The sequence below is a fragment of the Gallus gallus genome, chromosome 34 (assembly GCF_016699485.2).
Source record: "Gallus gallus isolate bGalGal1 chromosome 34, bGalGal1.mat.broiler.GRCg7b, whole genome shotgun sequence".
Lineage (NCBI taxonomy): Eukaryota > Metazoa > Chordata > Aves > Galliformes > Phasianidae > Gallus > Gallus gallus.
Genome location: NC_052565.1, coordinates 3,150,677 through 3,178,026, shown reverse-complemented (window position 1 = coordinate 3,178,026; position 27,350 = coordinate 3,150,677). Strand labels below are relative to the sequence as shown.

Sequence of the window (27,350 nt, the reverse complement as noted above, 5' to 3'; positions counted from 1 at the left end):
TCCGTAAAGGTGAGCCATCCCCCCCCGCTGCCCCGTGCCCCAGGAAGTGCCGTGTGGGGCCCACGTGGTGACACAGCACCGCTCCATTGCAGCCCTGGAGGGAGCCAAGGAGGACAGCGAGCCGGCCGTGCGCTGTCTGGTGCTGCAGACACTGCTGATCCTCAGCGTGCTGGAAGATGTGCCGCCCACCAGGCCCAGGTTGCGCCGATGGTTCTGGAGGAACGTGGAGGGAGTAGTGCCGCTCCGCAGGGATGGGTCTTCGTCTGTCACGTTTGTTGTAGTGTTACATGTAGAGCTGAAATAAAAGTAGTTATTAGTTATTAGTTAAAGCTGTGTTGCAGCTGCTCTGTGTTTCGGGGTTTGGTGTTGAGAAGCGCTGTCAGCAGCGCAGCGTCACTGTGCGGATCTCTGTGGAGTAACAACGTGTTTGGAGGTGTTTGCATTCTGCTCCTCATTGCCACACTAATGCCAACCCTAAGAGCAACCCACAGCTGGTGGGAAATGAAGGGGGACAGGAAGGCAGAGCCTTTTAGCTCCACATCCCCTTATAGCCCACCCTAAAGCCCCGTATCACCCTATGGCCCCACGCAGCCCCTTATAAAACCATATCCCCCATACAGCCCCTATAGCGCCGTATCTCCCTATATCCCCCAAAAGCTCCCCACAGCCCCTCTACAGTCCTCCACAGCCTCCCCACAACCCCTGATAGTACAACATCCCTATCATATAGCTCCCTCCACCCTGCTATCACCCTATACCCTCCCACCACCCACCACAACCCCCTATAACCCCATATCCCCCTATAACCCCACTATTGCCCCATATATTCCTACATCCTCCCCACAGGCCCCTACTGCTCTATATCCTCCTATAACCCTCCTGTAGTCTACACACAGCCCCCCTACAGCCCCCCCATAGAACCGTATAGCTCCCCTCATAGCCCCCTACAGCCCCCCAGCTCCCTATATCCCCCCTCTAGCCTGAAAACCCTCCCTACAGCCCCCCCAGCCCCTTACAGCCCCACATCAGCCCTACATCCCCCCCATAGTCCCTACACTCCCCTATATTGCCCCCACAGCTCCATATCCCCCTATATTCCCCTCACAGCTACCTATATCCCCATATCTCCCTATGTGGATTCCCACAGCCCACTACAGCCCCATATCACCCTGTACCCCCTCCCCCCCCGTAGCTCCCGTATAACCCTATACCCACAACAGTCCCCTATCTCCCTATATCCTCCCCATGACCTCCCACAGCCTCCCTGTATTCCCACAACAGCCCCCTATAACATATAGCCCCCTGTAAACCCCCACAGCCCCCCTAAACTCCCATATCCCCACTACATCTCCCCCACTGCCCCCTGTGTCCACCTCAGCCCCGGCGGGCACCGAGAGCAGCGCTGGAGGGCTCGGGGGAGCCCGGCCCGGATGCAGGCAGCAGCGCTGTAGGGGCCCCGAGTCCTTCAGCTGTCCCAAATCCCCGCATCCCACGGCAGAGGGGAATAAGGGGAGGGGAGGGCGGGGCGGGGCGGGGCGGGGCGGGGCGGTTCGGCCCGGGCCACACACGTTTCCTCTCCCCGGCCCCGGCCCGGAGCCGTTCCCCCGTACACCTCCGGCACCGCTGTCCTCAGCACCGCTCCTCATTGCCGCAGTTCCGCCTCGGTGCTGCCCGCACAGCGGCTGCAGCGGCGGTGCCGAGCGGGGCGGCCCGGGCCGCGGGTGCAGCACCGCCTGAGGGGAGAGCCGGGCGGCCCCGAGCCGCCTCAGCCAATCGGAGCCGGCGGCGCTGCCGCTGACCAATCACAGGCCGGAGGCGGGCCGGAGCTGCCGCTGACCAATGAGACGCCGGCACGGGCCGGCGCTCCGCAGCCCCAGCTCTTCTGCAACGGTTCTGGTCCTGCAGTGCCGGCGCGGCAGGCAGTGCACCAATTAGAGGACTGCTGGGCTGAGATACGTTCACGTCTCTGCAACGAGTCTAGACTGAGCAAAGCTGCCCACGAAGGGAGCAAAGAGATCACAAGATGATGCAGTGTGATGGAGCGAAAGCGGCTGGCCAAATGAAGATGACGTGCACGCATGTGCAAGCTGGGTGTGCTGCTGGAGCTGGGCCTGGAGCACTCATCGTCACCGAAATTCCTGAGTGCCCTCATGGAGAAAGCTGCACACTGACAACTCTGGAGCAGTTTTCATACATTAGCCCTCTTTAAAATTTCTAGATGCCTCTTTTCTTAATACGCACCGTTTACTTTCCCTGTGAAGGGCTTTGAAAAAGTCTTTGAAATAGAAATCCCATGATTGCTGCAACACACTTGGCAGGTATTTGGACTTTTGTCCTCAGACACTCAATGCATTTCACTGAAATAAAGAATGCTCAAAAACTTACCCACCCAATTCGCCCTGGTGTTCGATGCGACAGGCAGGAGGTGGCAAAAGGCAGCCGTTCAGCAATCCCAGGAAGTCAGCTGGGCTCCAGGGAGGCAAGAAGGGCAGTAAGGCGACAAACAACCAGTGCAAGCAGTAATTAATTCCTTGCTTTTCCACACATCTTTACAGCTTGGTTTCCTCTTCCCTCTTTGTCCGGACACCAACGAGTCCTCTCTGCTGCCATGAACTGCTCAGCAAAATGAAGATCACAGAAACTGAACTCTGGGACAGTTCCAAAGCTTTCTGACCTGGGAAAAACCTTGGGTGCCTCACATTATCTTTTCCAACCCTTAGAACTACTATCTTTATGTGTGTATTTTCTATCTTTATGTTTATCAACAGCTCTTGAAGGTCCCAGAGGGAAGAAACAAAGGACATTCTTCCTTTCTTCTCCTATCCCTTGACCACCCCTTTGTGCTCCTCCATGATGGGGACACTACCAGCATATCACTGTTTCCAATTGAACATCGCTTCAGTAGCTCGGTGAGTAGGTCCAGGACCAAAGCGTTTGGTGGTAAGAACAGCAGAGGACATTCACATTGTGGTTATTCAGTGTCTTTCATCGGGGCTTTAAAAATGAAGACTTCCATCCCATATTCCGCAGGTCTGACTTGACAAAGCCTGGTTTAGGGTCACAAATGGAACTGCAGAAATGTTTTACATAAAAGGCACAACAAATTGGGCCCCAGCACTGATGTCTCCAAAAAAATGCTTTATAGGATTTCATACTCGGAGGTCTCTGCATTGCTATTACTCTCTTCCCTGCACGTCAGCCAATACAGAATCTATGCCATGACATTTGTATCTGCTTGCTACATACCCAGCTTTTTAACAGATTTACTCATGTCAGGAAATCAACTGTTCGTTAAGAGCTACAAATACAATACCTTCTGAATTCCCCCTATGTGCTATGAATTACACTGAAGACAGCTATTACATTTGTTCAGTACCAGCGAGATTTAACAGCCCACTCCTTTCCAGTACCTTTGCTCCCCATCGGGCATTTACCAACCCTTCACACACCAGACCAGCCAGCAGTGGTCCCAGCACAGAGCCGTATCTGTGGGAGAACACCTGCTCCCGTCATCAAGCCAAAAGATGTGCAAAAAAGGTTTTTGTCTTTAAAGACAGAAAAACAACTGCCATCTCCATTTTATTTTTGTTAAAGGTCGGAAGGGTTCTTAAAATAAAAGGGGCTCGTCTTCCACTTCCATTCTGTGTGCACGCAAGCTCCCCTGGCTGAGGTGACACTGGACTCACAGGTGGGTGGGTGGGTGGGAGTCGGTATGGAAACAGCTGCAGGCTTTTCAAGGGGAATCGGCCAAGTAGACTCTCATACCTTTACTGTATGGACAGCAGGTTGGGTGTTTTTGCTTTATCTGGATTATGTCATCAGCTCTCCACTCTGCTCTGGTACCCTGCACAGCTGACCCAACTGGGCTTTCTACATTTTGAAGGCTTATAATGCAAGCCCTGAAGATTTCAAAAGCTTTCCAATACTCCTGAAGCCCTCACAGTATCCAAAACACAGTTCTGGAACATTAGTAAGGCTTTGCTACATCCATATCCTCAGTGAATGAATCACAACACAGGTTGCTTATGGAGTGGATCAGTGAAAAGGAAGAGCCTCACATTCAGTGAGCTCAGAACGCTCTCCCAAAGCAATGCTGAGAGCGGTGACAGAAAGAAGGATGCAGAAGGAAGGTTTCGCTACCACAACTCTTGGACCCCGAATGAGACAGATTTCAATTAATCTTCTTCCTCACTGCTTTCTCGAGAAGTCAGCACAGAATCTGGACAAATTCTGCAGAATTCCAACTCTCACCTTCATGCAACAGAGGCTGTGCACTTTTCGTCCTCCTCCAACCACTGGAAACGCTGCAGGCAGACGCTGCGCTGGTTCCCAACTGCCAGAGAGCACACAAGTCAGCTGGACACCGCTGGACCTCCAGACTTGTCAAGGCTCACGCTCTAGGAACACGAGAGTTCATCTGTTAAATATGACTGTGAGCTTAAAGAAGGCTGAAAGAGCCGTCTAATTCACTTCGACTCTCAACTAGTTTCAATTAATACATACAGCAATCAATTCTGTTTTACTCAAAACAGTTTTATTTATTTACACATTTGTACACATCAACATGGTCCCTACGGAAAGCAGGAAGGGAAAAATGCAATTAAAGGAAATCATAGAATCATAAAATATCCCTTGTTGGAAGGGACCCAGAAGGCTCAACTGAGTCCAACCCATGGCTCCATAAAGGGCCACCTAAAAAGTAAACCCCATCGCTGCATGCACTGTCCAAATGCTTCTTCAGGTCTGGCAGGCTTTGGATGAGATACCTAAGTGCAAACACCATGACTGTAATTCTTCAGAAGAAAAAAAACATTGACCAGAAGCAGGTTTACAGAACATGCAGCTGTTCAAACTGCCATGAGTATTAGCAGTCACTACTCCAGACTATGCTCACTTCTTCATTACCACTGCAACACAAAGCCTTTACCACTGCCACCATAGAAAGGGAGTGGAGAAACGTGTTCCTTCATCTAAGCTGCATCTTTCAAAGCTTTAATGCTTCAGCAAGTCGTCATCATCTTCTTGTTCAGCAAGAAGAAAATTCAGTGCTGCTCCAGTAAACCCAGACTCTACTGCCAGCATAATACCCACTACCACCGAGCAATAGGATTGATGATGCTCAAGTTTGCAGCTTAACAGTCCCAGTAAATTTCCAGAGAACCACCTGCACAACGAAACTTAGAGCCAACCCAGACCCAGGGTCCTGAATTCCATTTGGTTTCCTCTGCCTCCGAATAGGATAAAATTTGGCCCCGTTTTTCAGCACCACCTGTACTTCCAGGTTGAAGGGAGAAGCAAAAGCAAAATGTGCAGTTACATTCTGGATGTAATGAAGACTCTGGATGAAAGTCACTTCTCCTTATCCTATAACCTCATGAAAGGATGGCATTTTTAGAAGAACTCCTATGATTTTTAGAGCACAAAACCTCTATCACTGTAAAATGCCACTGCTCAGCATTCCTCACTGTTATTGGGACAACATTTAATGTAACTGAGCCACATCAGAAAGGATTTCTTTGTGGCTGAAACAGAAAATATGCAGCAGGAATAGCAAAATCAGGTACTACTTAGTGGTAAGGAAAATGGTGAGCAATTAGAAATGAACTAAAATGCCATTATATAACTACACTTACTGAAAAAAAAGCATTATTGAAGACTATCTATTCCTTGTGATTTAGCATCTTTTCCTCCTGCTGGAGCCTCGCTTAAGACACCTGCTTAGTTTTGCAATTCTTACTTGCAATTCTAAACTCAGCCAAAGCACATTTTAATCACAGCCAGATCTGGGCATCATTTGCTGACGCAAGCACACAGCCAATCCAGACAGCTCACACTTTAAAGATTGGAAAGGGAGAGGACTGCCCCTACCTTATCAACCACACTCGGGTTTTCAGTCTTCTTTTATTTAGGCATTCTGCAAACTGCCAAAAATCAGCAATACACATGCCAATTGCAAGACAGAAGAAACAAGCCAAGCTTCAGATGCCTGCCATCAATCCAATCAACACATACCCCTTACCTGACATGGTGTCCTCCAGCTTGCTTTAACTGAAAAACACCAAGGTAGGTGGTTCTAATTATCACAACAGGCTGACTGAAGTTCCTCATACACAGAGATACAGAGAGATACATGTGGTGGTTACCTAAGCATCCCAACCCATCCTCATGTTGAACACCACCTTCATGACCAGATGCATGAAAGTTACACCCATAGCAAAGCTGAAATTGCAGCACGTGTGAGTGAAGCCATCTCCCAACAGATATTTACCTACAGCCTGCAGGTATTGGAGGCCAGCAGCTGCTGCTGGCATATGAGGTATGAATTGTAACTGCTGCAACTGCAGCACCACACGTCATGTAATGCACACATGATGAACCTGTAAGAGTCTCCTACAGAATATGTACCACTCTCAAGTATATTTATATAACATACACGTAAGTACATGCAATACCATGTAATAGGTGTACTAACATCTCAATATATATTACTCTATGACTACAGCTCACAATACATAATCATACACATTATCTTCTAGTACCTGTATCAATATTATGATATAATAATTGATATAAATTACTATAAATACTGATTGCAATAGGTAAACCAACACAGGTGTGTTACTATTCCTTGGAAGTACAACATCTAGTGGTAAAGCATCTAATGGAAATTACACAGCAGGAGGGGCAGAGAGCACATATTTGGTTTTGTTTGAGCACAGAAAGTGTTTAAACACCAACATTATCTTCAGCTTAATGGCCACATTTACCTGTTCTCCATTCTGCTCTCCAAATCCTCCAGTTGTATTGCAGCTCCGCAACCCCTTCAACAGCCACCGCTCCCTCCATATTTTAGAGCTGTTTTCTCTCGCAATTAACTCTAACAGCTTATCACTCATCCACACTGGTTTTAAAGTTATATGTGCAGTTTTATGTAAAGATGCATCCACTCCCTGAGCCAGCTCCAGCACTTCTTTACAGTTCAGCCCATTTTTCTTCAAGGCCACTTTCGACAAAGTAGTGCCAGTCTGCTCCACTTACTGCTCTCCTCATTTTATCTAATTGGAAGGCTTTAAAGTTTAATTTATCTGGTTTTGTATCAAACCTCCCACTGTACCTGAACACAAAACAGTGATCTTTCTCTACCATGGATAGGTCGCAGAGAATCCTTCCCATGTAACAAATGTACACACCACCTTCCTTATCAATACCTATTCCTTCCAAGATCACAGTTGTAGCAAATATTGGCTGCACAGCGAGCAGTCTAAAGCTGGCAACCCCTTCGTGCTTTTGATTTATCACTTTTAAGACAGATGACAAGTCCCATTAAAAAAAAATCACCAATGCACGTGTCCCTAAATTCCCTGTAAGCCTCTCATTTTGACAATGAAATGTCCAGAACATGCTGCCATCAGTCAGCTCCAACTGCTGATTCCCACCATCCTCTCTTCTGTAGAACTGGCTGAGCACCAGCCTTCCCCATAGAACAGCCCCCAGGCTGCCCTTCCCACCTTCAGACAGTGCCGCACTGGGACATGGGGTAGCCAGAAAGGAGAGCAGCCCTGCTGGCAGGGCAGGCAGAAGTGTGAGGACCACACCACTGTAAGCATGGCCCTCACAGCACATCTCAGCAGGGCATGGCGGATGTTTGTGCAAGGGAGTTACTGGGCTGTATACAAACAGGTGGCTTGTTTTGGCACATCCAGCAGTCAGTGCTGAAGTCTCCAGCTCACGCAGCCCGGAAAAGGCCTCATCTCGGGAAAAAAACATAAAGGGAATTGCAAAGATGTTTTTATTTCGGGTTGCATCAAGCAGGAGTAGGAGATAAAAACTGCTGTGCAACGTGAGCAGCATGAATGGGGCTTTGCAGGCTCTGCAATGGACAGAGAGCTGTGGTGCTATTTGTTGTGCTCTTACTGCCTTGTGCTTCACTTGGGTGAGGTGCAAAAGCTCACACACCATCAGAATAGCAGGAGACCATTGCTCACAGCCAGAACAGTTCTGTAACAGATCTGAACACGCAAACCAGCTCAGTGCAACCAGAAGAGTTTAGTAAATAAATTATCTACGCTTACCAATGACATGCAGAGTTCTCCAACTTGTAAAATGAAGTAACTCTTAAGACTGGAGCTCAGGATAAAATAAAAAAATAAACAAACCATCAAATTCTGCACAACCTGTTGTGCACATTATGGATCTATCTGCAGTATAGGGAAAGATCCAGGACACCCTTCTGTTGTGCAAACAACAAAGCCCTGCGGATTCACTCTGTCCAACAGGAAACTATTAAGCACTGGTAAGAAAAAGGTGGATTAGGCAGAAAGCTTAGCAAAAGGTCAGCAGAAGCACATTATTCAGAGAAGTGAAAGACCCCCTATCGTGACCATGTGGAAATGTGATGATTGATTAAATGATCTATGTGATTCCCATCTACAAGAAGCGTTGTAAGGAGGATCTGGGGAACTACAGGCCTGTTAGCCTGACCTCGGTGCCAGGGAAGGTTATGAAGCAGACTGTCTTGAAGGAGATCACGCGGCACGTGTGGGACAACCAGGGGCTCAGGCCTAGCCAGCATGGGTTCATAAAGGGCAGGTCCTGCTCGACCAACCTGATCTCCTTCACTGATCTAGTGACCCGTCTGGTAGATGAGGGAAAGGCTGTTGATGTAGTCTACCTAGATTTCAGCAAAGCCTTTGACACTGTCTCCCACAGCACTCTCCTGCAAAAGCTGGCAGCCCATGGCTTGGACAGGTACACTCTTGGCTGGGTAAGGAACTGGCTGGAGGGCCGGGCCCAGAGAGTGGTGGTGAATGGAGTTAAATCCAGCTGCCAACTGGACACGAGTGGTGTCCCCCAGCGGTCGGTGCTGCAGCCTGTCCTCTTCAATATCTTTACTGATGACTTGCATGTGGGCATTGAGTGCACCCTCACTAAGTTTGCAGATGACACCAAGTTGGCTGGAAGTGTCCATCTGCCTGCCTAGCGAGGCCCTACAGAAGGATCTGGACAGGCTGGATAGCTGGGCTGAAGCCAGTGGGATGGGGTCCAACAAGATCAAATGCCGGGTCCTGCACTTTGGCTGCAGCAACCCCAGGCAACGCTACAGTGTTGGGGCAGAGTGGCTGGAAGACTGCGTAGAGGAAATGGACCTGGGGGTACTGATTGATGCTCGACTAAACATGAGCCAGCAGCGTGCCCAGGGGGCTAAGAAGGCCAATGGCATCCTGGCTTGCATCAGAAACAGCGTTGCCAGCAGGAACAGGGAAGTAATCGTCTCCCTGTACTCAGCACCGGTGAGGCCACACCTTGAGTACTGTGTCCAGTTTTGGGCCCCTCACTGTAAGAAAGACATGGTGGTCCTGGAGCGTGTCCAGAGGAGGGCAACAAAGCTGGTGAGGGGTCTGGAGCACAGGCCTCATGAGGAGTGGCTGAAGGAGCTGGGATTGTTCAATCTGGAGATGAGGAGGCTCAGGGGAGACCTTACTGCTCTCTATAACTACCTGAAGGGAGGTTGCAGTGAGCTGGGGTTGGCCTTTTCTCTCGTGTACCCAGTGATAGGACTAGAGGGAATGACTTCAAGCTGTGCCAGGGAAGGTTCAGGCTGCACGTTAGGAAATACTACTCTGAAAGAGCAGTCAAGCACTGGAATGGGCTGCCTAGGGAGGTGGTAGAGTCACCGGCCCTGGCGGTATTCAAGGAACGTTTGGAGATTGTGTAGAGGGACATGGTTTAGTGAGAACTCTTGGTGATGGGTGGATGGTTGGACTGGGTGATCCTGTGGGTCTTTTCCAACCTTGGTAATTCCATGATTCTATCATGTTTGCATGCAAAGATCACACTGACCATATAACCAGCTTCTACCATATATTACCTCTGGACAAGATGAGGCTCTAACTTGTAACTTGTATAAAATGTGTTTCCACGTGTGTCTGCATTGTCAAATCCTGCATCCTCAGAGCACTGTTTAGTTTATAAGTAATTTGTTGAACGCGTAATTTCAGTCACTGAACTACATGCTTTTAATTAATCACACATTTTCCATTTTCCTCTCAGCTATTTCCCATCACTCCCTCCATATTATGCCCATGAAGATGTGCACTTTCACAAAAGCAGTAACAGCTATTAAGGCCTACTTCCCATCCTGATGCGAAGTGGTGCCACGTGCTTTATCAGCTTCACAGAACCCCATCTGCCCCAGCACTGTACTGAACACAAGGATGAAGTCAACAAGGAGAACTCCTGCAAGGGTATGGGCCCTTTCTTCAAACAGTGCATTTGTTCGCCACTTTTTTCCCCTCTGGGCTCAGTTAACAGGAGACAAGAGATCCATAGCACCACCCAGGGGAAGGACATTGTGAGACAGTCTGTCCAGTATAAAGAGAGCACCTGGCTTGAGACCATTGTGTGTTTTCTGTCCCATAACAATTTCGTTTTCCCACAGCAGCTCTCTGAGCACCATGCACAATACTTGAAGGAAACACGTCTCTTCATCCCCCCAGGATGTGCCAGCCCATAAAATGATCCCCTACACTCCTGCTGGGCCCATAAAAATCACTTCAGCAGTGCGTTGTTATTAATTGCTTCAGGCAAGCTAGCCAGGACTGCTGCAGACTAAGTACTGACAGACTATAAAACCAGAAGAGACAGAGAAGAATGTCCTACACTTTCCAGTAGCACCTACCATTGTGAGGAGCAGAGCTGAGGGGCCATGAAGCTGTCACAGCCAGCCCTCCTTGGCTGGCAGACAGGACACGTCACGTGGGGCTGTAGGAGAACCATTTACCAGGGCAGACAAGGAAATGCTCCTTTCCTGGAAAAACAAGAGATTATGAAACTTTTATTTCCTGTTTTTACCATTTAAAAAAATATACAAGCTCCAATACCAGCTTGTATAAAATCAACATAATTATGATCTCAAAGTTTTCATCTGTATATTCAAGTTCTCTCTCTTTGTCTTCGTACAGCACATAGGTATTCTTTTTCACATCGTTAGCACCAACACATCTGCAGAGCAATACTGCACTGGCCCCAGCCATGCAAGTTATCACAGTGAACACAAGCCCCTGAAAAATGAACTCTGCTGATGGCTGGCATCCAGTGACTGCAGGTGCTTTCACTGCAAGCTAAACACAAGGGGAAGCAATCGTTTGTCCAACATAAGCGCTGTAAGCCCTGAGCTCAGTACAGAGCCACAGAGACGCTTATGGGATTTTCTCCACGTGTGTAAATACCTGATGGGGAAGAGAAGGAGTCAAGAAAAGGCTCTTCTCACGGGTGCCCAGTGACAGTATGGGAGGCAATGGTCACAAACTGAAAGTAAGGAAAGTCATTTGAAGATGAGAAAAAACTATAGCTGTGCTAGGGAAGATTTGGCACTGATGTGTGAGGATATGCTGTAAAAGGCAGTATTAATTACATTATGATGTGAAGAGGAACTCATTAAATTAGGAATAGGATCTCTCAGAGAAGCCAAGAGGCATCAGACAGAGCTGTGGAAAGAGTTCATTACATTAGAATATAAGAAGGTGGGCTGTTACATTTTGGTTTGTTAAAAAAGCCAAAAGGCACCACATGAAAAGGGCCTATCATCACGTTACAACATGCAATAAAAGCCAATATAAGTTGCATTATGATTTACATAGGGTAGTCAACGAGTTACAACACATAATTGAAGCCAGCAGGCCTTCTGCGAGGCCGTGAGGAGCGGTTTGCCATCTTCATAACAACACACACAAACCCCAGGACTGTGCATCACAACATGAAACGGGTCTTCTCCAGATTGACACCAGAAGAGAGTCTTTCACGCTCATATTGTGTTACACAATGGAAGGCAATAGAAAAGTGAATCACAGTGTGTGCAAATGGACGCCTCCTAACCATGCACAACAGCAAGGAAATAAAAAATTCAGCTAAATGGGACAGGATGGATGCAAGATCAGCAGCACCACAAAATCAGGCCTGGTAGTAGGAATGGGATTCAGCCAGGCTGCTCGGCCATGGAAAGCCAGCATGGAGCACAGCGCTGTGCAGCTGAAGCCCCAACAGCGTTTCATCTTCAGGAAAAGTTACCAGAGCAGCATGCAAAGATAGCTGAGTAAGGACTGGGTATATTTCCAAAAAGAAACAAAACACTGCAATAACCAGCACAGAAATTGTGCTCAATTCCTTGTGCAGCTATAAATGCACGGCAAGAACTGATTCCTCCTGAACTTCAAGTGAGCACTAAGGCAGGCCCAGAGAGGAGATCCTCTGAGTGGAATGGACACAAGTCCTCGAGCTGCAGATTTTCTCATGTCTTCCACTGAGATCCCATTACGGATTCTTCCTTGGCTGACAAAAGACATACCTGCACGTTTAAACTGCTGTTCGCATTTACCCACATGGCTTACTGTTCCTTTACACAATGCGGTTTTCCACTGTTGTGAAAACACCTACAAAAGCAATAGGACAGTTACACAAAGTGACTTGAGCTGGACGGTCTGGTAACCACAATGCAGTTATTCTGCATGGGAGTCAGCTGCACTATCACCAGATCCAAAAGTCCTGAACGGTTAGGATTTTTTTTCCTTTTTGCTTTCAGAACACTCTCATATAAAATGGTCTTATTCTTTAATTTGCAGGAGGAAATAAGGTACCTTCTCTCCCGATGAAAGTTAAGACTTTGATGGCATTTCTTGCTTTATGAGCAAAGGCATTCAGGAGCAGAAGACCTGCAATTAACTTACTACAGAATCACCAGTTCAATGGGAAGGGCCCCACAACACCACTGAGCCCAGCTGCCTGAGCTGACAGTTCAGAGCCGACATCATTGAGACACGTACCTTAATGCAGTAAGACACAACCATCCAGGCTCACGACATTTAAGCAGAAAAAGAAAATGCATTTAGGGCTCACACCTAATTTGCAACCTTAATGATTCTATGTAAGAACAAGCCCCTGGACTGGCCAGTGCTTTCTGCAGAGGTGAGGAGCAGTGCCCTGGGCCAGCCCCCTCCCCAGAGGCAGCTGCTGCCCATCTGTTGCCCTGTGCCCACCCCAAGGGACCTACCCAGGCCACCATGCTGCTCCTGCCATGTGTCCCAGTGGGCTTTCTGCCCCTGCCATGGAGTCCTGTGGCCCAGTGACGATGGTCTTGTGGGACACTACCGCACACTGAACACCTGGAATTTTGGAGTTGCATGCATGAAATTATTTAGAGAATGAACAAGGACATAGAACAGGGAGGGAAGAATGAGGCTGAAGGATTTTGCAGCTCACTCCACACCCAAATTCAACATAGCAAAATTAATTCCCATAGAAACGCTTCCTGCTTTGAGCAGAAGGGCAGCTTCTCCCATCCTGCTGCACACCTCCTTGGTGCTCAGCCCTGAGCCAGCAGATACACCTCATAAAAACAGACTTGCACATCAAACTCAGCTATGATTTGGAATCCAGGTCCTTTTCTCTAGATGCTGCAGAGCACAAAGTTTGCATGCTGTAATAAAACACACACTTGCAGGACCAGCAACCAACCAATTCATCATGGCTTCCTACTTCTGTGATCACATTACAGAGCACAGAATCATTAGGGCCCATTCAAAGGGCAGGAAAGGGAGGTACAGTTTGCTGTTAACTCTTTCTCTGCCAAATCCGACCCGGGTGTGCACACGTGTCACAGAGACAGTCAAATGAAAACAGTTATTGCACAGTTTCACCAAAATACGGAGAAACTGAACCTCATTCCAACCTTTCCGTAAACTCCTGAACTCTTGATTAAGCTGCTGGGACAGAATGTTTTCCATCTGGGGACAGAAAGCCAATAGAAAAAAATCACCTGTGGAAATATTAGCCATCTTCGTTCCTTTCGCCCTTTTTTTTTTTATATGTTCTCAATGAAATACATCTGCTTTTATGGGGTTTTTGTTGCTGTCTGTTATTGTGAATGTGTGCTTAGTTGCTCCCTCTCCCCATTCTTCCTTCCCACAGCCACGATTCACATCAATATTCCAATCAGAGTCCTTCAGCCCATGGCGCACTCCTCAGGTTTTGACTTCAGCGAGAAAATGTTCCCAAGCCATGGCTGCACATTCTGACCTCTGCCTAACAGCACACTCCTCACCCTGGGAAATAATGAATGGCAACCAACCTTTTGTAAAACCTGTGTTAAGAGCAGTTATCCATGAAATACTGGTACCAACTAAACACATGCACAAACTACTGCAATAAGGAAGAGACAAAAGCTGTCAAAACACAGTGAGTTGTAGTAGATTTACTAAGTTTTTCTTCTGTTTAACTCTGCCCTATGTGCAAAGGGGGATATCTTCGGAAAGTCTTCTAAAATCCCTTCAGCTGTTTCTGAGGGAGGTGAACGCAGAAAGAAAACCTCACAGCTGTCAACTTTATGTTCCGGTTCTTTTTTTTTTTTTTTTTTTTTTGTGCTCAGGTAATTCAGAAATGACTTTGATTTACTAAGGATGTCCCAGAAGTTGTAGTCATAATGAGAAATCTAACACAGGCTCCTAAGGAGATCTGTTGTGTTCCTCTGTGCTGACCAAAGAACAGAACAAAAAAAGCAGTAAGTTGCTGCTCACTTCCTAGTTCCCTCTTTTTGCACAAGTATGATACACTGTTGGTCCTGCTCCTGCTAGCTGTTAAATGCTTTCAATGCAATGGCCTAAGAGAATAAACTTGTTGGACTACTCCCAGTTCAGTTTTCAAACCTCACTATTTAAAGTGAGACGCAACGATCCAAAAAGATGAGCTGTGTGAGTGCAGCACTGCATTGTGATTTCAGTCAGGAAAAAAACCAAACCTTCACAAAAATGAAAAACACCAACGTGCTCTGAAGGCTGTACTACTCCATCCAGCCCTGTCTCTGGATACTGGCTACACTCATTGCACCCTGAAGAACCAGAAACAGGTGCAGTGCAAAACATCCTTCGTCTCCTCCTTTCTTTGAGAAGGGCAAGATGAATTACCAAGGTTAAAAACGTCCCACTGTTCAAGCATGCTGTTGATTAGTTCGATTAACAGGCCCCACGTGTTCAACCGTATACAGAGAACTGTACAGGGAGCAGCTATCCAGCAATCATGAAAGCGAGGACCTTTTGCATCATTTCACATTCAAATTCTGCTTTTCGTTAACAATATGGCATCTGAAATTAAGCAGAAGAATATTTCCTGGCAAGAAATACTTGATTCTGGGATATTTGGAGAGAAAAATCTAAACTGCAACTCAGCATCAGGTTTTGAAGTTTAAGCTTTTTTTCCTCATAATGGACAGAAGCTCCTCATATCAGCAATTTAAATCAGTACAATGTATTTCCAGGACTGCTTTTAAAAATCAGTGATTAAAAAGAAGGGAAGCCCATCGCCCACTTTAGCATCTCCAGAAGTCTACAGACAACTTCGTCCTCAAGAAGCACCTCTCTGTCTCAGCTACTCTTTCAGAAGCTGTTTCAATGCCCCTGCAACATGACTGTCTCCTGGGAACACAGCTGCCCATTTGCACCCATCTAGCACAATGAATATTAACACTTGAGAGACTTCTTCACCTCTTATTCCTACCAACTACAGGCATGCAGCACTGCAAATTCTGCATGTTAGCACTTCTGATGAGCAGTTTTTAGCTGAGTATCACAGCCTGACCATCAGCTCCCCGTGACAACCGCGTACATGTTTCTCCTGCAGGAAAAACATAGGAGGTGAACAAACCGTGACTCTAAGATAACAACCTGCTTTGTCTCATACCAGAAGAAACACAACAATTATAAAACAGAAGTAGATATGCCCAGTAATACCCAGCAGAGCTGAGCTGCCTTGGGTAGCCAGCTGAGAAGTACAAGAGCATTACTCAGAGCAAAGGAAAAGCACTGCTGAGTTCCAGAATGCTTCTGCCATGCCAGACCTGGTGAGTTCTACAGAGCTCTCATGGGAAAAGGAGGAAGAGGGGAAGAAACCAGGTTGATCATTACTTACCTCTCTATCTCCCCAGTCTTAAGAACCAAGTAAGAGACCGCTTTCAGCAGAGTGGAAGGTTTTCCTTACTGTGTAATGGATCCCAGCAAGGGCTAAATGTTTGCTTTGATTTTCTCATAGGTATGAGCTGGGGATCGTTACTTTCAAAAGGAACCTTGCAGCTGTACTATGTAAGACATTGCAGTTCACGTGTAATGAGGATGTCACGGAAAAAGCGTCATTTTTTTTTTTTATGCTGCACAAGTTCTAAAACTGTAAAACCAGCACCCAGTAAGTCAAACCCTAGTTTGATGGAATTAAGAAAAACAGTTCATAAACCTCATGAAGCACCTGTTGGAAGCAAATGAAATCAGTGCTCCAGAACAGGACCTTGTCATGCACTCCTGGGATCCAAGAGACCATGACTGCATCAGAAGCAGCTTGACAGACAGGGAGGATGCTGCACTTACAAACCTAACTACAGGCCTTGTGCCCTTGGCACAACCAACGCCTTCTCCCTTCCTACAAACTAGAGTATCAGACAGTCACAGTTTTGCTGCTCTCCTGATTGACTCAGTCTCACTTCCCTTTCCTGCTTCCAGGAGTGATGACTTCCACCTCTGGGCCCCACACGGCTGAAGTCACCATTTGTATCCTTCCACACTGCAATTACCATCTTCGCTCATAGAAAACCTTCCATTCACAACGCTCTTAAGCTACTGCATGACGTCCATTAAGGCACACAAATTATTTACATGCAACTAACTTCAACCTTTCACATTTTATCTTCACACTCTAAGCACAACAGCACCAGGTACAGCAGAGTGGAAAAGCTTTTTCAAAGCAGCTACAAACACACCATTTCCCTATCTGGCCTGTTTCTTAAGCTAGCAAAGTAGTACCATCTCATTTCTTGACTCAAATTTTCTTTTTAATCCCAATACTCAAATATTCAAATACTCCAATTCAATTTTATCCCCCATTCTGGGAACATAACCACAAATAAGTGAACAAATTACATACTATATTAAGCAGCTACAATATTTAGTAATTAGCTTACAATGAAAAGAGATGACTATTGAAATTACTTCTCCAGGCTCTGAAGGAGTCCTCTTGGGAAATCAGTGTGTAATGTCCAACCTCAACTCATCTTCAGCTTACGCAGTGCCCTTCTCATATAATCATTGGTATTATATTCATGAAGGCCACAACTGCACTTAAATGCATTATAAAACTCAAAACTGACACCGCTTTACACTGTAATAAAGGAACACTATGGTTTATTAAGTGTCTTAAAATAATACTGTAAATTCTCTCTGCCAATATACCTTTCCAAAGCCACTTTCCAGAAAGGATGATGAACAACAGGTTTTCCTAGAAAGATACAACCGGATGTCCAAACATAGGACTTCCTTTGGAAGCCCATAACGAGATTTCAGGTATTACTCACATTACTGCACAATTCCAGATCACGCATACTTCGGGGACTGCAGAAATAAGAATGAAAGGTCATTGCTGTGCAAGAAGCTACACACTACAGAAAAGCCCACTGCGCAGCTGGGAAAGTAACACCACCGCATACTGACCGCTTCTCCACAGTTACTCTCACACTGGCCCTGCTGCCATCCTTCTTCCAAGAAACAATCCTGAAGACAGCCCGATTTCTTAAGGCTCTTTTTCAGTAATCAGATTTCCACCTACGCATTTGAACCTCAACCAAGGAAGGTACAGAACGGCTTCAATATTCCCTTGCGAACAAAAGCTGTACAGCAAGGTCTGATGGCTATTACAGATACAAGTTGCAAGTGTAATTCCACGTAAACAATAAAATACCTTTTCCAGATCATTTGCCACATAACACAGCAGTCCTCTGTAACTTGGTCTGGAGCAATCCCAACAGGTTAATAAGACAAGCCGGATGTTGGCAGGAGTTACTTCAGCCTCTGAAAGAGCACCAACCTCCAGAGCAGAGCAAGGCAGCTGTTTCATAGCACACCCATTCAGGGGACGAAGTGAAGGAACATACTGCATCCACTGAAATCTCATGTGGAAGAACGTACACATCAATTAGGAACAGAGCGAGTGGGAGTCATTTCAAGAGAAATGCTGTGCAAACAACTTCCCTGTCACTGTATACCACCGCTCCCATTTCTGAGGGATCGAGTTCAGAGACATTACGGGGCCAAGCTTGTTAGCTGCTGGGTAGAGCCCTTCCACAGGAGGGTGTTCATGACAGCAATCTCATCCACATTAGCTCAGAAGTCACTACATTTCCATTATTGGAACAGTTTCTAGGACAGTCGCAAGCCTGAGCACCTCTTTGTCCTGCAGGACAACGCCATATGCACATACACCGGCGTTCTCCAACTACTCTTTGTTTTCTCCTGTTTGTGAAACAGACTGATTTTTTTCAGATGAGTTCAGCAACCAGTCACCCAGCACAGCTCTACAACCAGCCTGTCTCTTCACCTCACACAGAAGGGAAAAACCTATCACTGCCATGAGCAGATACATAACACTGAATGGAGCTTTTCACTTCTGTGCCTCACCGCCTTCATCCTCTGTCTCCCTTCCCAATCAAACCGTAGGAACTTCGAAGACTCTTCTCTAGTCCAGGTTAAAGTATACAGCCCCAGAAGCACTCAGAGGCCTTTAGGAGCTACAATGCAAGAGTCCCCCAGGACTTTTTTCTTTTCCAGACTGCAATCTACCACAGCTCTTGTTTGCAATCCTTCATTTTTTCAACCAAACCTCAACTACAAACTCTGTCTTGCCAGAAGAAAAAACTCACTGAAGTAGTTTGGATAGGGGAGCAAGGACAAACAAACAGTAAATAATCACCTACTGTAAAAGCCAGCAAATGAAGTTAAAGTTCTTAGCACCACCAGTATCTACATAACCTGGGTATGGGAAGGGAGCTTGAGGGCTCCTTTTAGGATCACATCGTCATTTAGGTGGCAATGTGACACAAACAGTGCTTACAGACAGCATCTCTCCTTCATAACAGATATCCATGTAGTTTCTCTTAGATGCCATATACCAGATTGACTTCCCCTGGTAGTGACTGACACTTAGGGAAGAGTTAATAATTACTTTCTTCCCCTGCTTCAGCTCCTCCAGCATGAACAGAATGCAAAGGTTTGTTTGTAGGACTACATCAGCTCTCAGTTATAGTCAGAAGTAACCAACAGGCATGGAGATAAAAAGGAAAAAAAACAATTGGGAATAGAATAAACACATATATAATAGGGCCCCAAAGGCTCCAGCAATGTTTCCACATATCCTGGACACCACATGGGTGTTACTAAAAGCAGGGAGGACCAAAGTGTCTATCACTGACAAACTATATTACTATATATACTATATATATTGATTGTTTCTTACGCAACTTAATTGTTTACAGTTTTCACATCAACTTAAACACTCTTTAGTTATCTGAATGTATGTATGTAGGCATTATTATTACTTTCCTTTTCTGAAGGAAACAAACGTACATTCATAAAATCATCAAGGCTACAGACCCAAGCACTCAAAACCCAGGAAATACCAAAATTAACTTGGCACAACAAAAGAAAATATTTTTCTCTTGATTTCATTCCCAGAAGCAATGAAACCATTTTTTTGTTTAATCTTTCCAAACCAATTCATCTGAAGCAGACATTCAGCATGGAAAGTTTCAGCCTGAACAGTTCAAATTCGGCCAACTTAGACACCACTGAAAACAGGGTCTTATAACGGGAAACGTGAAGCAAGCTTAATTACAGGCAGCACTACCACCATCACTTACAAATACATTTAGGATTAAAATTTCATCCTGACTTTGCCTTGTCTATTTATCTATATACTATATAGAAGGAATACAAACTCCTTCCATGCCTGCCTTTCTTACTGTGTTGTAGGTCCCGGGTCTTTGTCACACTTGATCAAAACTACAACACAGCTACTAACATCAGGCGTCAGAAAGAGAAGTCATTACTCAAAACAACAATCTCAGATGCATGACACAAAGAGGAAGCCACAAGTTTTCAGAGGGTCTCAATACTCACAGAAGTTTCTACAAGTTCCAATTCTTTGCATATCTCAATTAAATGTTAACTGCTCTGCTGAAATTAGCAGGTCTGCTTGATGATTACTGCCTGGCATTTCATTAGGAAATTAACTACATTCAAAACATACTGCTTGCTGTGCTGCTGTCCAGTGCTGCCATCGAATGCCCTGCATTCTCGCTGGCCCAGCTTCCTGCGCAGGCTTCTGCTGCACACACACTGCATTCAGTTCCTATTTTGGATGCAGTCTATAAATGTAAACACTAGTTTACACTGGACTGACAGCCAGGTACGGAATCACAATCTTCAATCAATTTTTCACTCGGAGGGTGGTGACGCACTGGAACAGGTTGCCCAAGGAGGCTGTGGATGCCCCATCCCTGGAGGCATTCAAGGCCAGGTTGGATGTGGCTCTGGGCAGCCTGGGCTCATGGTTGGCGACCCTGCCTGTGGCAGGGGGGTTGAAACTCGATGATCATTGTGGTCCTTTTCAACCCAAGCTGTTCTATGATTCAACATTTCACTGATGACAAAGGGACGGGAGCATCAACCGCATCTCTGGGCAACCCGTTCCAGTGCCTCACCACCACCACTGTAAAAGACTTTTCCTCAAATCCAAGCAAAGATACATAAGCATCAAACCAACTATCATATGCATTAAAAAAACAATCTAAGCTTGCTCTCAAGAGCTATACATCACAGGTTTTACAGCGCTGGTTTTTCAGTGTTTTGTTTTTTAAACTGACGTTGAGGTTTTAAACTTTGCGTGCAACATTCTTATGAAAAGGACTGAGAAATAACTTCATGTAGAGCAGCAAATTCCACACGGTGTCTAAATACAGCTGCACCCACTGCAGGAAGCTGCTGGGATCAGCAGCACGTGAACACGTCCTACTGGCTTCAGTTCAACCACAAAACCTTGGTTCAGATTTGTACCTGACACTGAGGTGATCAGCTGCAGCAGCACACACTTAGGAGAAAGAAGGTACATCTGTTCTCATAGTGAATAAAGTTCTCTACTTTATATGATGAATTACAGTACACTTCTGTGTTTCTCTGTGTTGTTTGAATCGCTGTGGGCCAATACAGCAGAAACACAAGCAGCTGGTCACAGAAATGCTGCGCTTTCAGACTGAAATACTGTTGTTCTGACAAAAGCTATATCCAGTTTGTCTCCAGGCTCAGAGTATTCCACTCCATCTCTAGCTATATGTTAAATAAGTTGTTCCTAGTACTCTTCTGGCATGCACACTGATAGACAAGATCCATACACACTGATCTTCTCTTGGTTGACACACGCACACCTATTACCATCGCTCCCAAAAATCTGTGCCATAAATCCAGCTGATCTTGTTGCTATTGAAGACCTCTGGCACGTTCACTGCTGAAGGCACCGCTCTGAACATTCAAACGGCGCCCATTTCTGTCCAGCTGTAATCCCAGGACTGTTTCCAAAGGAACGAGGCAGCCCAGCTGTGACACCACCGCACCTCGTGGAGCCGCACAGGAAGGAGGAGCTGCACAATGAGCCACGCACCCCAAACACGGCCACGGATACCCATCAGATGGGACGCAGCACCACACAGCGCTGAGTCACACTGAGACAAATCACTTCGCAGATTCTGTCTATCAATTCTCTGCTTTGAGCAATGCTGCACTCAGGTCATTACAGTGAGGAGCGAGCGAGGAGACTGGAAGAAATAGGGAAAACGTGGGTCTGACCGGGGGGGGCTGAGCGGCTCGAGGAGTGTTAGAAATCCACTGGGAATTAATAACTACACTCTCTCACACACCTTCCCCCCCCCCCCAACCCACCCACCCACCCACACACACACACACCCTCACTCACACGTCTCCCTGTGCGCCATCGGCCGGCACGCACCCGGCACGCACCCCGACCCGCGGACCGCGCGCCCGCCCCGCAGAGGGAACCGTCCCTGGCGGTACCTGAACGGTATCCGGGGCCGCTCCCAGCGCCGTGCGTTGCACCGCGGCCCCGTCGGGGCCGCCTCTCCTCACCGCCACCCCCCCTCACAGACGGCCGCGGTGGCTCCCAGAGCCGCACCGAGGAGCGATGCCTGCCGAGCTGCTCCGGGAACCAAGGCGCGGCGCGGCGCGGCACCAACACCCCTGCTTCTGAGAGAGAGCCGCATCAGGAAGGGGGCATGCACGGCTGCTCTGATTGGCCGCGCTCCCAGCAGCGGCCGCTGATTGGCTACGGTGGTGCCGGCGGAGGAAGGTTCTGGAAGCCCGGCGGGTGTCGTGGCGGTTGCTGCCGCCGCTGCGGTTAGGCTTTGTGCCTTTCTGGCCTTTTCCTGTTCTCTGTTAAACGCGCCTGAAGTGATTTTGCACTGACTCTCGATGTGATGTTATGGTAAGTGGTGGGCACAGTGGCAGCCAGCACGGCTATGGGGCCAACAGATCACTCATGTGGGCCCAGACACGGCCTGCTGTGTGTCCCTCCCTCATCCTCCATCTCTCCCACCATCCGTTCCTTCACTTCTGCTCTTCTCCATCCCTCCTTCCCACGTCTCCTCGTGCGCCCTGGGTTGTCCCATGGCACCGTGGTCCCAGTGGTCTGAACAAGGTCCCTTTGGTTGCGGCTCATGTCCCCAAGCTGGGCCGTGCCCCCTGTGTCCCTTCCTGCCATAGGAATGCCCATGGCAGCTGGCTGCTGTCCCCAGGCTGTGGCATTTTGCAGACAACAGCTTTTCCCCCCTCTAATTGTTTTGCAGCCCCTTATGATCTCATTTCTCAATTGTAACAGTTGGAGTAAATCTAATGGGACTGGAAGTGAACCTAATGAGGTTCAATAAGGCCAAGTGCAGGGTGCTGCACTGGGGCCAGGGCAGTCCCTGGTATTTATATAAACTGGAGGAAGATCTCCATTGAGAGCAGCCCTGTTGGAGAAGGACTTTGGGAGTCCTGGTGGACATGAAGCCAACAGTGTGATGCCTGCAGGTACGCTTGCAAATTGGAAGTCAACTGTGCTCTGGGCTGCATTAAAAAGAGGGATGGCCAGCAGGGAGAGGGAGGTGACTGTGCCCCTCTGCTCAGCTCTTGTGAGGCCCCATCTAGAGTACTGCATCCAGGCCTGGGACCCCCAGCACAGGAAGGATGAGGAGGTCTTAGAGGATCCAGAGGAGGGCCATTAAGATGCTCAGAGGGCTGGAACACCTCTCCTATGAGGAAAGGTTGAGGAAACTGGGCTTGTTTAGCTTGGAGAAGAGAAAGCTCTGGGGAGACCTCATGGTGGCCTTCCAGTACTTGAAGGGAGCGTATAAACAGGAGGGGGAATGGCTGTTTATGATATATAAACAGCCATTTATACAGCTGTTTATATATATATAGCCAGTCAGTGCTGGCTACAGAAGACAAAGGGTGATAGTTCCAAAAAGTCACCTCCTCCACATAACATCTTTGCTGCTTCATTCTGAGCGTCATCACTGAGCAGTGCCTAATAGAACTTCTTCCCTGGTCAGATGGCTGCCTTAGTTTGAGCCCTGATGGCAGTGACGTGATGACGGCAGGCTTGGTATTGCTGTTCTCTGCTCACCAGGGTACGCTTTGGAAGAAAGCAGTTTATTGGGGGTCTTTTGTTTCTTGTTTGTTGTTATTTAATTTCTATGAAATGTATGTATGCCATATATATGTACATGTTTTGAATATTATCATTTGTAGTGCTGAGAATTTTTTTTAGAAAAGAGTTATACTCAATTAAGGAGGTGTAATAAAGATGTTAAAGATCCCTCTCTCCCAGTTAGTGTATAGGCAGCTGGTGTGACTGCCTCTGTCCTTAGCAGCTTGCTCAAAGGAACCCCACAAACCATTTCAGTAGCGGGCTGCTGAGGGAAGTGGTCAGAACAGGAGCACTCTGTCCTCTTGCAGAGTACCGGGGTGCTTTTACAGCTGACTGATGGCTGCTTTGTTTGCGGCCATAGCTCCTGAGAAGTGTAGCAGTGCTAAGAGCTGAGAAGAAACAGGAGAATGTTGTACCCCCTGGAGGATCCTGAGAAATCAGTGACCTCGGGCAGGTGCTGGAGAGGAGTTGCAGGGTGGTATCATGGCAGCTGAGCACTATTTCTGGTAGCACAATGGACTGTGCCTCTGCTAAAGCGACTGCTATCCCAGAGTGAGCAGTGACAGCAGGCGTACGAGGTTTACTGCACTGTCTTCATACCGTCTGCCTCCACTTTCAGATTCTCGGTCCAGCCTACAAAGCAAACACCCACTTGTAGAAGCTGAGGCGGCGCTCGGAACCGCAGGGCTGCTCCGCGGCGTGGGAGCACTGCGAGTTACAGCCAGCCTTCCGCATGGCCGCCTCTTCCGCGCGGCGCAGGGTCATGACGTCACAACGGGGACGGCTTCCCGCGCGTGCAGTGAGTGAGGGCGCGCTGTTGCCATGGCAACGCAGCCTACGCGCACGGCCTGAAGCGTGAGTGGGCCTCGAGGGGCAGTGGGGGGCGAAGAAGCTTCAGGGGTCAGTTGAGCCTGAGGAGACCTCCCTCAGGGGTCTCCTGGGGAGGTGCGGGAGGGGCTGGGGGGAGGGCAGAGCTCTGCAGATGGTGGCAGTGGGTGGGGCTGTGGGGTGGGAAATCCGCAGGGAGATGCAGTGAAACAGTGGCATCTGGGCAGAGCACGGAGATAAGGGAAAAGCATCTGGGGAACACAGTGAGATCGAAACTGAAAGCAAAGAAAGGAGGAGGGAAAAGAAAGGAGAATCTCCATCCCCTGTTGGACACAAGGGGGAACACAGTGACCAAGAATCAGGATAAGGCTGAGGTGCTCAGTGCTTTCTTTGCCTCCGTCTTTACTAGTAAGACTAGTTGTTCCCTGGGCACGCAGCCCCCTGCGCTGATAGATAGGGATGGGGAACAGAATAAGCCCTGCGTAATCCATGATGAGATGGTTTTGGAGCTGCTCCAAAAGCTGGATGCTCACAAGTCCATGGGGCCGGATGGATTGCACCCTGGAGTGCTGAGGGCGTTGGTGGATGTGGCTGCCAAGCCACTCTCCATCATCCTTCGGCAGTCCTGGCTAAGCGGGGATGTCCCAGCAGACTGGAGCCTGCAAATGTGACAGCCGTCTTCCAAAAGGGCTGGAAAGATGATCCTGGTAGCTACAGACCTGTCAGTCTCACCTCGGTGCCAGGGAAGGTTATGGAACGGATAATCTCGGGAGCCGTCACGGATCAATTAAAGGTCAACCAGGGGATCAGGCCCAGTCAGCATGCGTTTATGAATGCTAGATCCTGTTTGACAAGCCTGATTTTGTTCTGTGACAAGGTGACCCGCTTAGCGGATGAAAGTAGGGCTGTCGATGTGGTCTACCTGGACTTCAGTAAAGTCTTTGACACTATCCCCCACAGCAACCTCGTGGAGGAGCTGGCTGCCCACGGTTTGGATGGGCGTACGCTCCGCTGGGTGAAACACTGGATGGCCGGGCCCAAAGGGTTGTGGTCAATGGAGTTATATCCAGCTGGCAGCCAGTCACGAGTGGTGTCCCCCAGGGCTCGGTACTGGGGCCACTCCTATTTGACATCTTTGTTAATGGTTAATACTCTGATTGAAGGCTACAGGCTCTTCAGAAGGGATAGGCAGGGTAGGAAGGGTGGGAGAGTTGCCCTCTATGTTAGGGAGTGGATCGATTGTGAAGAGCTGTGTCCGAGTTGACAGCCATGACCAGGTTGAGAGCTTATGAGCTCTGAAAAAATCATGAAAATTATGGTTTGGTCCAGTAAAGAGCATCTAGTGGTTGGGGTCTGCTACAGGCTGCCTGATCAGGAGGAGCCTGTTGATGAGGCCTTCTTGCTTCAACGGCGGGAGGTGTCGCACTTGTGGGCTCTTGTCTTGATAGGGGGTTTCAACCACCCAGATATCTGGTGGGACAGCGGCATGGCGGGTGGCAGACAATCCAGGAGAGTCCTGGAGTCTCCTAGAGGATAACTTCCTGGTCCAGGGATTAGACGGACAGAGCCGAGGTGAAGCCCTACTGGACCTGGTGCTCACCAGAGGAGAGCATTAAAGAGGTTAAGATTGGAGACAGCCTGGGCTGCAGTGAGCATGCCTTGGTGGGGTTTGTGATCTGGAGGAATGCAGGCCTGGCAAAAAGCAGAGCCAGGACCCTGTGCTTCAGGGCTGCCAAAGGGCTGCTTAAAGAACTGCTGGGTAGGATCTGCTGGGAAAGGTTCCTTGAGGGCATGGGCACAGAACAGAGCTGGCAGCTCTTTAGGGACAGCCTTCTGAGAGCTCAAGAGCTCTCAATCCCCCCAGCAGAAGAAATTGAGCAGAGGAGGCGGGCAACCGGCATGGCTGAGGAAGGAAAAAAGGGAAATGTCCAGGAAGGGGAAGCAGGCTACCAGGAAGGTTGTGTAGCCTGGGAAGTGGGGAGGGATGTGAAAATAACCAGAAGGAGCTCTTCAGGTACATAAGCAGGAGGAGACAGATCAAGGAGAGTGTTCCCCCTCTGATAAATGAGGATGGAGAGCTGGCTTCCTCAGAAGGAAAAAGCTGAGGTACTCACTAAGTGCTTTGCCTCGGTCTTCACTGGTGGTCAGGCTCCTCCCCCTGTTTGCCAGGACCCTGAAGCCCTAGGTGTGGGTGAGAGGAGCAGGTTCCGTCCCACTGTAACAGTGGAACAAGTCCGAGACCTCCTCTTGAAACTGAAAGTATATAATAAGTCCATGGGGCTGGATGATATCCATCCTAGGGTTCAGAGAGAGACGGCTAATGTCTCACTGAGCCGCTCTCCATCATATTTGAAAAATCACAGCTGTCTGGTGAAGTCTCCAGTGACTGGAAAAAGGGAAACGTTACTCCCATTTTTAAGAAAGGGAGAAAGGAGGATCTGTGGAAATACAGACCGGTGTGCCTCACCTCTGTGCCTGGGAAGATCATGGAGCCGATCCTCCTAGAAGCTATGTTAAGGCACGTATGAGACAAAGAGGTGATTTGAGACAGCCAGCATGGCTTCAGCAAGGGCAGATTGTGTCTGACCGATCAGTGCCTTCTATGATGGAGTGACGGCATCGGTGGACAGGGGAAGGGTGATGCATGTCATCTACCTGGACTTCTGCAAAGCCTTTGACATGGTCCTTCACCACATCCTGCTCTCTAAATTGGAGAGGTGTGGATTTGAAGGATGGACTGTTTGGTGGATTAAGAATTGGTTGGCGGGTCGCAGCCAAAGGGTTGTGATCAACGGGTCTGTGTCATGGTGGAGGCCAATCACGAGCGGTGTCCCTCAGGAGTCAGTCTTGGGACCGGTGCTCTTCAACATCTCCATCAGTGACAGACGATGGCATCGAGTGCACCCTCAGCAAGTTTGCAGATGACACCAGCTGGGCGGTGCAGGCGATACATAGGAGAGAAG

General features: G+C 48.0%; 2 long non-coding RNA genes across 8 annotated transcripts in view; one reads left to right on the top strand and one right to left on the bottom strand.

Annotated features, from left to right (window-relative positions):
• LOC112530932 lies at positions 1-22,117 on the bottom strand. 7 transcript variants are annotated; one of them, XR_005842371.1, is made up of 7 exons: positions 13,046-21,762; positions 12,344-12,428; positions 11,229-11,307; positions 10,679-10,807; positions 4,252-4,397; positions 2,386-3,070; positions 222-295 (listed from the first exon to the last, which is right to left on the bottom strand). It is a non-coding gene; the product is annotated as an uncharacterized LOC112530932 (long non-coding RNA). The 7 variants fall into 7 exon arrangements; XR_005842367.1 differs by lacking the exon at positions 11,229-11,307 and having other exon boundaries at positions 13,046-21,758; XR_005842368.1 differs by lacking the exon at positions 13,046-21,762 and having other exon boundaries at positions 12,344-13,021.
• A 90-nt stretch (positions 22,118-22,207) lies between these two features.
• LOC121108075 overlaps positions 22,208-27,350 on the top strand; it is a 44,692-nt gene continuing 39,549 nt past the window's right edge. Inside the window, exons 1-2 of the long non-coding RNA XR_005842373.2 lie at positions 22,208-22,353; positions 24,179-24,414. This is a non-coding gene — a long non-coding RNA (uncharacterized LOC121108075). The remainder of the gene's footprint in view (positions 22,354-24,178; positions 24,415-27,350) is intronic.